The following is an 11,240-nucleotide window of genomic DNA, read 5'->3' on the forward strand; positions in this document are numbered from 1 at the left end:
ATAATCCTTTATTATCACATAATAAAAATACCATTGAAGCCTGAGCTCATTCAGCTGTGTCTCAAAGTCAACCCATCATACTGACAAGAAATAAGTAACGACTGTGGACAAGACAGAAACAGATCACGGTTTGCACCTGTGTCGTCTCTCACGATTTGAGCCGGTTGCGTGATATATATATTGTTGTTAAGTCATTTCATTCAAAATGTTTCTCAAACGTTTATTTCCAGCAGGATTTTTAACAACATAATTCATGTTCATCTCTTTCGCTCCTTTTCTTCTTTTTATTTCCTCATCCTTACTATCGTCATTTTTCCTCTACTTCTTTTGCATATTTGTCACTCTCCTGTGAACTGCTATTTCCGGGGTGCCTTGATAGTCAAAGCGGAACTTTGTGCTGTTGAGGCTAGAGAGGTGAGCAGAGTAAGCCTGATTCCCCGTTTGGACTTCTCTGTTGACATCCACCCCTTTGCGGTCATATGCCCTTATTCAGTTGCGAGCGCCATAAAACCATACTAAAATTAAAAACTAAAGCTTCTTTTTTCGCCGCAACTTTGCATTCTTCTACCTTGATTCATTTATAATATTATCCATATATTGTTTTTGTCCGTCTCTTTCTTAATGTTCCTTTCTTCTCTTCAACTTCCCATGTCCCAGTTCTCGTACGGGTACCTCTATGTCAAGCATTTGTTTTCCAAGATGTTTTAATCCGAGGATTTTTTTGGGGCTGAAGAACATGACGCTCATACCCCACAGCTATGCTCTCTTCCCACACACCTTATGTCTGAAACAAAAAAACCCACATTTTTTGCTGGAATTTCCCCTAAAGGAAGGTGGGGATTCAATGTTAAGTTCATTAAGCACGAGCCCTAAAGAACCATTGACATGCTGAGAATACGACGTCGTTTCACATAGCATACCTTGGGAAAGGTCATGGTTCGTACACTGATCTTGTGTTTAAACAAGACAGAGGGTAGGAGAGAGAGAGAGAAAGCGAGAGAGAGAGAGAGAGAGAGAGAGAGAGAGAGAGAGAGAGAGAAAGAAAGATAGTAAGAGAGGGAGGGAGGGAGAGAGAGAGGGAGGGAGAAAGAGTGACAGAAAGAGATAGACAGAAGGAGAGGGGGAGAGAGGGATAGAGAGACACATGGAAAGAAAGAAAGAAAGAGAGAGAGAGAGGGAGAGAGAGAGAGAGAGAGAGAGAGAGAGAGGGAGGGAGGGAGAGGAGAGAGAGAGAGAGTAACAGAAAGAAAGACAGGGAGAGAGGGAGACACAGAGAGAGAGAGAGAGAGAGAGAGAGAGAGAGAGAGAGAGAGAGAGAGAGACAGACAGACAGACAGACAGACAGACAGACAGACAGACAGACAGACAGACTGACAGACAGACAGACAGACAGACAGACAGACAGAGACTGGTGTGGCTGTGGTGGTGAAGGAGGGGAGCGTGTGTGCCACTCAGAACTGTCACTACGCTTTCCTCTCCGGACAAATTCCTTCCAGCATACTTTGTCGCATTGCCCGACACGAAGTCATGTTCCGTGAGCCACTTAGATTTACGCGTGGTTGATGAGCTTCTTTGTCTTAGTGAAGCACATGACAGCTAGCTAAAGGACATGGATTCAAATGTCACTTTCTTATACAGTACAAAATGCAGTCTGGTACAAAAGAACTCAATACCTGTGATTTTAGTTATTATGAAACAAACGTAAAAAGTCTTGCAGGTATCTTATTGCATGAAAAATACGCAGGTTGGAATGTGCTATTAAAAAGGGGGAGAAAAGTGTAACATGAAGGACGTTGGGGTCACCGTGTGGAGTATTTTATAGAAGTATCCTCAGTGGTAGTGCGATACATTATCCTTTTTTATTTCATTTTTATTAAATACTAAGTGAAGGGAAAAACAAAATGTTCCTGTTAATCGACCTAAATATCCTTTCAAAAAATGGATAGAAGCTATCTTTTCTAACATGCCAGATGGTCATGGGAACATGGTAAACAGAGGCATTACATTGGGTAGAAGGGGGAGGAGAGAGGGCAGCTGCCCGCATAATATGTCGTTTACATGTCTAGCATATACACAAATTTGGCTGTTGTTTGTTAATATAAGAAATGTTTCTGGAATAACAACGGATTGGAAACACGACGTCTTCAAAATTGGAGCTCAGGGTCCCCTCGGCTTGAGGTGAAACAGAAGACGAGTAACAAGTGTGTGTGAAGCCACTTGAGGTCGATCCAGTTCTTCCCTCATGCTGCTCTGGCTCACACTTCAGCACGGCGTTTTATGATAGGATCACACCTACTAACACCATTTTCAATGGTTCGGTTTTGTGTGAGTAACATGTGAAAATCTTCTCAATTTAGCAGTTAATCCAAGCTAATCCTTTCTCAAACTCGCTCAAAATTGCCCGGAATTCCTCGCCTGTAGAGAGGGGCTGTAGCGAGGGCAAATAAAGGGGAGGTGACGAGGATGGGGTGGACAAGGTGGGATAGCGGAACATGACGAAGAACTTTTCGCTTGGTTTCACTATTTATTACTTATACACTCTTTTGTATGCTCGGTAAAATGCTTTTTCACTTGACAAGTGTCGTAAACGTAATAGTAATAGAATATTTTTATGAAACCATAATGTGGTGTGCATGCTGATAAAATGAATTGCTTCTGGGACGTTTGCCCTATGGACATAGAGACGTCAGCAGTCAACAACTTGAGTTTGTACAATTTATTAGCATAAAAATGTGATGAATTACATATTTAACTTGAAAAAATTGGCATCGGTTGAAAACCTTCAAATCTGACTCTTGTGTTGATTTGCCGATGTCTTCATTTGCATTTGCGGATGGCGAAGTGTAACTAATTTCGTCTGCACGCCTGGCACATTATGTTGCAGGTAGAACTCATTAAAAAAACCTTCACGTTAGCTCCCATGGACGTGGAGTTGTAATAAGAACCAATTTAAAAGTAGGCAGGTTCGGGAAAAATGTTAATCGCCAAGTCTTTTCACGTCGCAGCGGGTCCCTTCGCTTTTGGTATTCGAGTCACATGAAACCGGGGACAGAAATGCATGTATACTATTCGTGCACTCTAACTTCTGATTGAGTGCTAAGAAACATTGTCGTTCATTTACTTACCCCCGGAAAGCAGTTGGCTTTTGGTGAGGAGTTACGTTCTCGTGTTCCTCTTGACCATTTACGTTATATTTTTACTCAAAATTTTCACTTCCGTGCTTCAGGCTTTTCTGCACTGCCCGAACTTTGGCGCGAAGACGCGCTTTTCTGCAGATCAAACATCCGGTCTTTTACCCATTTCGTGAACGCTGCAGGGCATGACAAGACGTCAAATGAGTTCAAATGTAAAGACTGTCATCGGTATGTAGTCTCAACTTCGTTAAACGTTGGACCCTTATTGTGCCTTCAAGGGCTGTGAGCACGATCTACGGATTAAGAGTGAGGCAGACACAGAGTTCACACAGTTCACTTCCCTAGGCTTGTGCAAAGTCGAGACACAATCCCTAGTACTGTAGTTTTAAGGACTCCAAGATAGTGGGCTAAAGAGTAGTACCAGTATTCAGAAGGCTGTCTCACAAAAAGGGGTTTATCCAACATAAAACGAGACTACCGTAAAGTAGTCTGACGACGGAAGAAAGGTCGGTGTAAACAAGCAGAGAAACGTTTCGTACCCCCGCCCTTAAATACGTCCCTTAAGGACAATTAAGGTTAGGTTTCAAACTCTCGGTTGTCTCTAAAGAAGCTGGAAATTAACCCCCCGCCCTCGAATCCATCCTGTCGATGTTGGGTTTAACTATAAAGCCTGAACAGTAACAGGTACGTTGAGTACAAAAAGATAGACGTTGTCATGTACTTTAAGAGTTGGGCACATGAGATGCCTCTTTTTTTCTCTTTTTCTTTCTGACCTTCTTTTAAAAAGAGTTCAGTTTGTAAATGTTCTTGCGCCTGTAAAATAGCAGCTTTATGCTTTCCAGGAGGTTGACATTGTTTCAGAATGTTATCAGGTTTGCAAGGGTGATACTATATTTAATGGGCATAGATCTTAAATTGCTGCTTGCTGTTGAGCAGGAAATTTGCGCCATGCAAATGGTATTAATCGTTATTGTTACAGTTCATCCCCTTAACAGATACATGACATGCACTATTTAATGTCCAATGCATACCAACAGAAAGATAAGATATCGGGTAAAACATGTCCCCATTGACGTATACAACTTTCTATTTCTCAGTCGAACACATTCATTTTTTCCTCTTATCTCCCTTTTTCTTCTTCGGGGTTGTATCCAACCTGGCCCTAAAAGGAACAGCCTGTCTCATTTACAATCTCAATTACAGCAAATCCAGTTCTCTTGCTGAAGGGATAAGAAAATAAAAAAAACGAAGAATAAAGAGAAAGCGGTTACAAAGATTATAAACCAAAGGGATAAAACAGCTGCATGTTAGAGCACAAGCACATTTCTTCATCGGTGAAAAATGGTTTCATAATAATAACCCACCACTTTTCTCTCGACTATCAGAGAGGGAAACGCGGGTGGGGGGGGGGGGATGCAGATAATTCATACTGACAAGAACGGCACAGAAACAAACATCTTAAAGTAGACAAGCAAAAAACCCCAAAACAAACACTAAAAAAACGTGGAAATACGTTGATAAAAATATAAAAAAGGAACAAAAATGTTTTTAAAAACTCATTAAAAAAAACCCACCGAAAATATCAACAACAACAAATAAATACATAGCAATCATTGTCTTTGTATTATGCTTTGAAACAAATTTGATAATATTAACTAACAATAACGTGTGGTACTCACGCGAGTGTGCGGCGGCAGCGATGGCCAGGAGCAGCCAGCATTGTGATATCCGTGCAGCAGACATTGCGCCTGTGGACACACAGACAGAGACAACCGCTGGTGAGTCACTTGAGTCATACACAGGTGTATTATTTATTACTGATGTAACTACTCATTGCGGACGCCCGTTCCGGTCATTGGACAACGTTTGGGGACTCACATTTTGCAAATATCTATCTCAAACTACGAAAAATAAACAAAAACTATGCTTACTATGAAACAGGCACATACATATTTCTGATTAGTGCATAGTGTTTTGAAATGTGCTGCAATATTGCCTTTTGTCTTCTACTGATCAGACGTGACAATGTGTCAATTCCTGTTTTAAATGTTTAGAGGATTTTGCTAAAAGGGGAGAATGGTCGTGGACACAGTTCGTGTTAGATAGCCAGAGATATGGATCTCTACTTCCACACTGAAATTATTTGAAAGTTACTCTCTGGTTAAGCTTACATAATATCGTCAAGACACTGCCAATAGTCAAGTTATAACGTTGGTTTAGTATTATCTAATGTTTCTTGTATGTTTAGTTCTCTTTCAAGACCTTTTCTAAGCCACTGTATATCATGTTCTTAGAAAATAAGTCTTCTTTTTCTTCTCATTTTTATACAACAAATCCGTTTTGTCTTATCGTATACTATGGTACCCTCCTAACTAAAACGGAAACAAACATGAAATAACGGGTCGACTGTTAAGTTCTATTCATGGTTTTCATCGGGTAAAGAGGCAGCGAGTTTGACCGCTGTTATAAAAATCATTTTTCAACCTCGAACAAAAGTAATCCAGAAATAAGCCAAAGTGTTCAGGTGCTCACATAAACTATAATGCACAAACGCGTACAGGAAAATGAAACAATACCTTTTAAAATGAATGGAATGTTTCTAGTCAGTGGAATCAATCTTTAAAATCTTTTCAACAATATGAGGGTGACCAGTTTTTAACGCAAAATGTAATAAACTCTTGAAACTCCTGTGAAAGAGATGGTTTCAGTTAAGAATCTTGATGAAGTTTCTCTCACAGGAGGAGAGTATATTGGAAGAAATGGGTAGCAGAGACACGCAGAACGTCACAGGAAATGTCTACTCTAACTATGGCCGGGCGAAGAGCAGAGCTGTGATATTTATCCGAAGTGTGAGACAAAAGGAGCGGGCTGACTCATTCAATGACTTATTCCTTCTCTCATTCTTGTTCTCCTTCCGCATGCATATTACTCACCTTTGGACCATCCTGCCCTCCCCCGCATAGGGGCCCTCCCCCACCCCCTTCTCCACCTACTCATCTCCTAACTCACACCCTACTGCTTTACCTTTCTTTCGTTTTTCCATCATTTTAAGGGCCCAAGCAAGGTGCCAGAAATATTTGGAGCATTTCTCAGTTTTCTGCCGCCCAAATGTGAATTCTGGTGTACCCGAGTTTCTATTAGAAATAAAATGCTTCTTAAATATACAGATGGCAAGCTATTCAACTATTCTTAGTTCAGAAACCAAACTTTTTCAGGAGAGAGAGAGACAGAGAGAGAGAGAGAGAGAGAGAGAGAGAGAGAGAGAGAGAGAGAGACGCGGTTTTATTATTTTGTACCCAAATTTTGATTCTATGTTTTATTGCTTGTTGTACACATTCAGAATGTACATTGCAACAAACTATTTCTCAAGCACATACAACTTTCACCAAAGATTAAGAAACTGCAGTAAAAGATAAACATTGGACTAAGAACATCTTTACAGTCTCTAGAATTTCCAAAGTTGGATCATGGTCTGTCCCCAGGCAGATGTAGTGTGACCAATACAGTTACCCAATCGTGGAGCTGGGAGAACTCAGTAAAGTTTCTTTTTTTAGCCTTAGTTAGAGTTTTATGGCACTTGCAACATACTAAGTTCATATATGTGCCGAAGATTAGAGACGTTACAAGAGAGTAACAAGCACAAAAAGAAGGAGAAATTTGGTAAGAAAGAAGGAGCAAACAACACCAGAGCACCCGCAAACCACCCGCTAACGTTCCTCACATCAATAGAAAATTACGTCATCCCCCCGCTGGTCAGTTTTGGCGTCTCAGGCATACAGCTAAATGGAATACCACACCTCCCCCCAATTGACCTCACATCCATTTTTTAATCTGCTGTCTAGCCAGTTTCAAGACAGGTATACGTCAGTGTGGCTCCCAACCCTAGGGTCGTTTTTAGGCACAAGTGGGCTATCCCAAGAAATGCTGTTTCGAGAAAATTGAAAGTAAAGTTTTTGGACCTTTCAAAAATGAGGAGAGCTTTCTCTATGACCAAACACATAAACACCAACGAAACCAAACTTCTCCTATGGGTAAGGGCAATGCCCACTTTTGGCGTATGTCAAGATTTCTGGAAACCCCCAAAATCTGGGTTAGCCCGCTTGTCCTTAAAAGCGACCTGTAATCGTATTGCAGCAGTTGACTTATAAACTAGTGCATGTCTATAGTAGATACCGAGATTTGGGGGGGGGGGGGTGAATCAAATGTGTTATGCGCTTAGATATCTAGGGCTGGAATTTCTGAGTTCTCTCCCTGTAAATAGCAACTTACAAGATCGAGAAGGCTGCAGTAATGTCATAATTATATTCTGAACAACTCTTTAGACCCTGCAGAGGTGTTAGTTTAGTGACACACAAAATTATAGTACCGTAAGTGTCAAAAGCAAACCTAATCGGTTAATTAAACATTGAAAGAGATCAATTAGAGAGTCAAAATGTTTCTGGGTTTCTCAAATTACGGCCACAAAGGAAGGGTTGTAAAAATGTTCTGTTATTGCAAAAAGGGCGTGTCGATCAAGGAGTGTTTAGACTGTGGAAACCAATGTTGAAAAAAAGGTTTTGTTTTTATGTGACCGGGCGTACAGGCTGGTCGTATCTTTTGTTAAATTAGAGAGAGCCCGAGAAACTGCACCGCTATGAACCTACAAGATTTTAAAGAATGCCACCACTGTTTTGTATTTTTTATTCTGTGCAGGATTAATTAATAGGACTGTCTGTGTAATTTCTAAAGGGTTACGCTGTGGTATTGTTTACACCACATGTAATATTTCATTTTCATCAAACGTATTCTGCCTGAGTTGCAAAATGTCTTTCCCTAGGTAACAAGCACAGGATAATAAAACTAAGTGTTATTTTCTGTAATCTCTGGTATTTTTGGTCATTAAGGAGGCCAACTTACTCAACCTTGTCTGGCACCGCCAACCAGAGGAGAGTTTTCATTCAGCAATATATGTTAACATGTGGTGGACTCAACAAAGCTTGGGAAAATGCTTGATAACGATACAGTAAGAGTAGGTCAGTCTGCTTCAGCACACTGGGTGTTTACTTAAAAGGTCATAACCTGCAAATATGCCAGGAGTGCTGATCCTTACACAATATTGCCGTAATCTAAACTTATTGGGTGTTGTTTTGTCCTTACACACAGAAATACAACGTTGTCTTGTGGAAGGAGTACGGAGAAATCAAATTAAGAACACGTACGGTTTTCTTATAGAAACGTTACAATGTTCGTTTTCAAAAATAGACATGTGATATTTAGAATTGAATGACAGAACATGAGAGGAATTTGCACGTTGCTGCTCCCCCATGATCTAAGTAAGTATTTGGGCATGTGTTAGAGGAATGGTCCAGTTAAAGATGCTCGTGAGTCACGGCGGGAGTGTTGCGCTCACCCACAAAGAGAAGAAACGAGAAGAACGAGATTCGAAAAGAGAATAGGGTAGAAAGAGAGAGAGAGAGAGAGAGAGAGAGAGAGAGAGAGAGAGAGAGAGAGAGAGAGAGAGAGAGAAAGAGAGAGAAACAGACAGACAGACAGACAGACAGGCAGACATTCAGACAGACAGACAGACAGACAGACAGACAGACAGACAGACAGACAGACAGACAGACAGACAGACAGACAGACAGACAAACAGACAGACAGACAGACAGACAGACAGAAAGAGAGGAGGAGAGGGAGGGGAGGAAGAAGCAGAGAAACTGACAGTCACACAGTCATTCATGCAGACATAAAGGTATACAGGGAGAGTTAAAGAACGAAGTAAAAGATGACATGCCAGACATAAACCAAGATAATTAAATGACAAATAATTCCAAAAGGATCTGAAAATAGCCAACAGAGCAAGGAACTACACAATTACAAAAAAGAAAATGAAATCAATCATAGTTTGTATAAACGATATCCTTCTACATATCTTCACAATACCCTCTCCCCCACGCACTACTCATTTTGCAGGTGATTGGAGAGTGTACTGGTGTCGTTTAATCCTTCTTTCCAATCAAATATCTATCGTCCTGATCTCTCCCCCTTATTTTATGTGTTTGTAACTGTCTTGTAACACATCTAATCTTCGACACTTATTTGACCTTATTTTGTCGTAAAACTTCTAGACAAAAATGTAAAACGCAAAGGAAGAAACATGGTAAAACCGCCAGTTAGGGTTTCTCCTTGAAAATATCTTTAAAATAAAAGGTGAGAGTGTAAGGAATTTTACTTTGGAAAGTCCAACCCCAGAGGCATAGCGGTTAGGAGCTTCACCGTCACATTCGAAAGACACCTCCCGCATGGGGAGATTTATTTCAGATTTAATCAGTTGTCTCAGTCTGGTGCTGAGACTTTGTGTCCTTCTCAGATCCTGTTGGTCTTGACAGAGAGGATTCTGGAGACTGGTCTGCTAGATATCCCTAATAGTGTCCAAAAACCCCCAAAAACTTACGATTACAGTCTTTAGAAACAACTAACTGCAGTCACCAAGATTATTAATATTATTTGTGAGGCAGCATGGTGGAATCAGGCTCTCGTCAAATTTTTGGGCACATAGAGTTAATCGTATCATCTTAAAGCTCGTTCACTTGTCTTTATTTGGATGAAAAAAATATTCGTTTATCATAGATACAAGTCGAGATATTTGCGAATGAAGAAGGTGGGGATCACCTGTTTTCAGAGGTGAAATTAGAGAGAAAATGGCCGCCAAAAATTACTTAAGAGTCCGTTGTAAATGAAAGTTTACATCTTTTGTGCCTTTAATCACCGTTTTTCAGAAAAATCCACATAGAAATGAGTTCTTTAACGGGCATGAAAGGTTTGAACCAAAAAACAAAAATTTGCTAAAAATTCACAAACCTGCTGAAAAATGCAGGTTTCTTCATTTTTATTTTTTTGACGAAAGCCTGATTCCACCACGCTGCCTCACATTTTCTTATGGACCTGTCCGGTGTGCAATGACGTTGTTGCCCAGGATAAGTAAGGATTACAAGACTATTATTTAAAAAAACATAATATATATTTGTAAGGCCGGGAGGAATTCTCTTTGTAAGGGTGACCAATGATCAGTGTTGCGGACTGGTTTTTAAAAGAAAATGGATATTGTATTTCATAATAATAATGATGATTATTATTAAAACACGCTCTTTGTCATTTACAACTATTTTCCCTAGCATTTTAGTACACCCAGAAACATTTAATCATTTTTCCGAGAAGCATAATATTATAGTCAGAGCTGTAGATTGCACGCGCTCAAACACTAGCATACTGACAATGATCATGCAATACCCATTGCCACCTATGTGAAGAGAGTAAAATCCTGCCTTTCCCACGGACACAATGTCGGGCCCCTTTTGGGGTTCGACCCCACGATCTTTCCGCTGGGTGTCCGAGAGGTATACCAGGCTTACCTATAATTACTTAGACCCATCATTTTCCAAATATTTTATTGTCGTACCCACAGGATTACCTTAAGAGATAGTCAAAGAAGCCTTTCAATACAGAAAACAAGTCTGTACATAGACGGCTGCAAAGGTTTCCTTCCCGCTTTCTCCCCGTGTCAGACTTTCTCTTAGTCGCCTCTCTCTCTCTCTCTCTCTCTCTCTCTCTCTCTCTCTCTCTCCTCCATTTGCTCCTTCAATTTATCCCACTCCTCCCCCTTTCTGCCTATTTTCCTCCGCCTCTCTCCCCCTTCTCATAATAGGTCTAGACATGCAAACTCACACACACAAACACATACACACAAATACACAGAGAGACAACATGTACCAAAAAATTCCTCCAAAACAAAACAAAACAAAGTAAAAAAACAAAAACAAAAGCACAGAACTAACGAAGGGAGAGGTGAACTTGATAATAATTAAACTTTTTTTTCTTTTTTTCTTATTCTGGAATTTCTGTCTTCTCTTATTCTTCTACTTCTCCAGCTTCTCTTTCTCTTAACCCGTTTCCGTTTCTTCTCCCCTCTCCTTTTTCCACTGTTTTTTTTCCTTTTCCTTCTTTAATTCTTGCTTGTCGTCGTCATCGTCATCGTCATCGTCCTCCTCCTCCTCCTCCTCCTCCTCCTCCTCCTCCTTCTTCTTCTTCTTCGTCTTCTTCTTCTTCTCCGTCTTCTTCTTCTTCTTC

The 11,240-nt window shown here is 40.4% G+C and overlaps 1 long non-coding RNA gene across 1 annotated transcript in view; it reads right to left on the reverse strand.

Annotated features, from left to right (window-relative positions):
- Positions 1-4,543: 4,543 nt before the first annotated feature.
- Positions 4,544-11,240, reverse strand: part of LOC101849261 — a 54,851-nt gene continuing 48,154 nt past the window's right edge. The window contains exon 3 of the long non-coding RNA XR_220078.3: positions 4,544-4,882. This is a non-coding gene — a long non-coding RNA (uncharacterized LOC101849261). The remainder of the gene's footprint in view (positions 4,883-11,240) is intronic.

Source organism: Aplysia californica, unplaced genomic scaffold (genome assembly GCF_000002075.1).
Source record: "Aplysia californica isolate F4 #8 unplaced genomic scaffold, AplCal3.0 scaffold00012, whole genome shotgun sequence".
NCBI lineage: Eukaryota > Metazoa > Mollusca > Gastropoda > Aplysiida > Aplysiidae > Aplysia > Aplysia californica.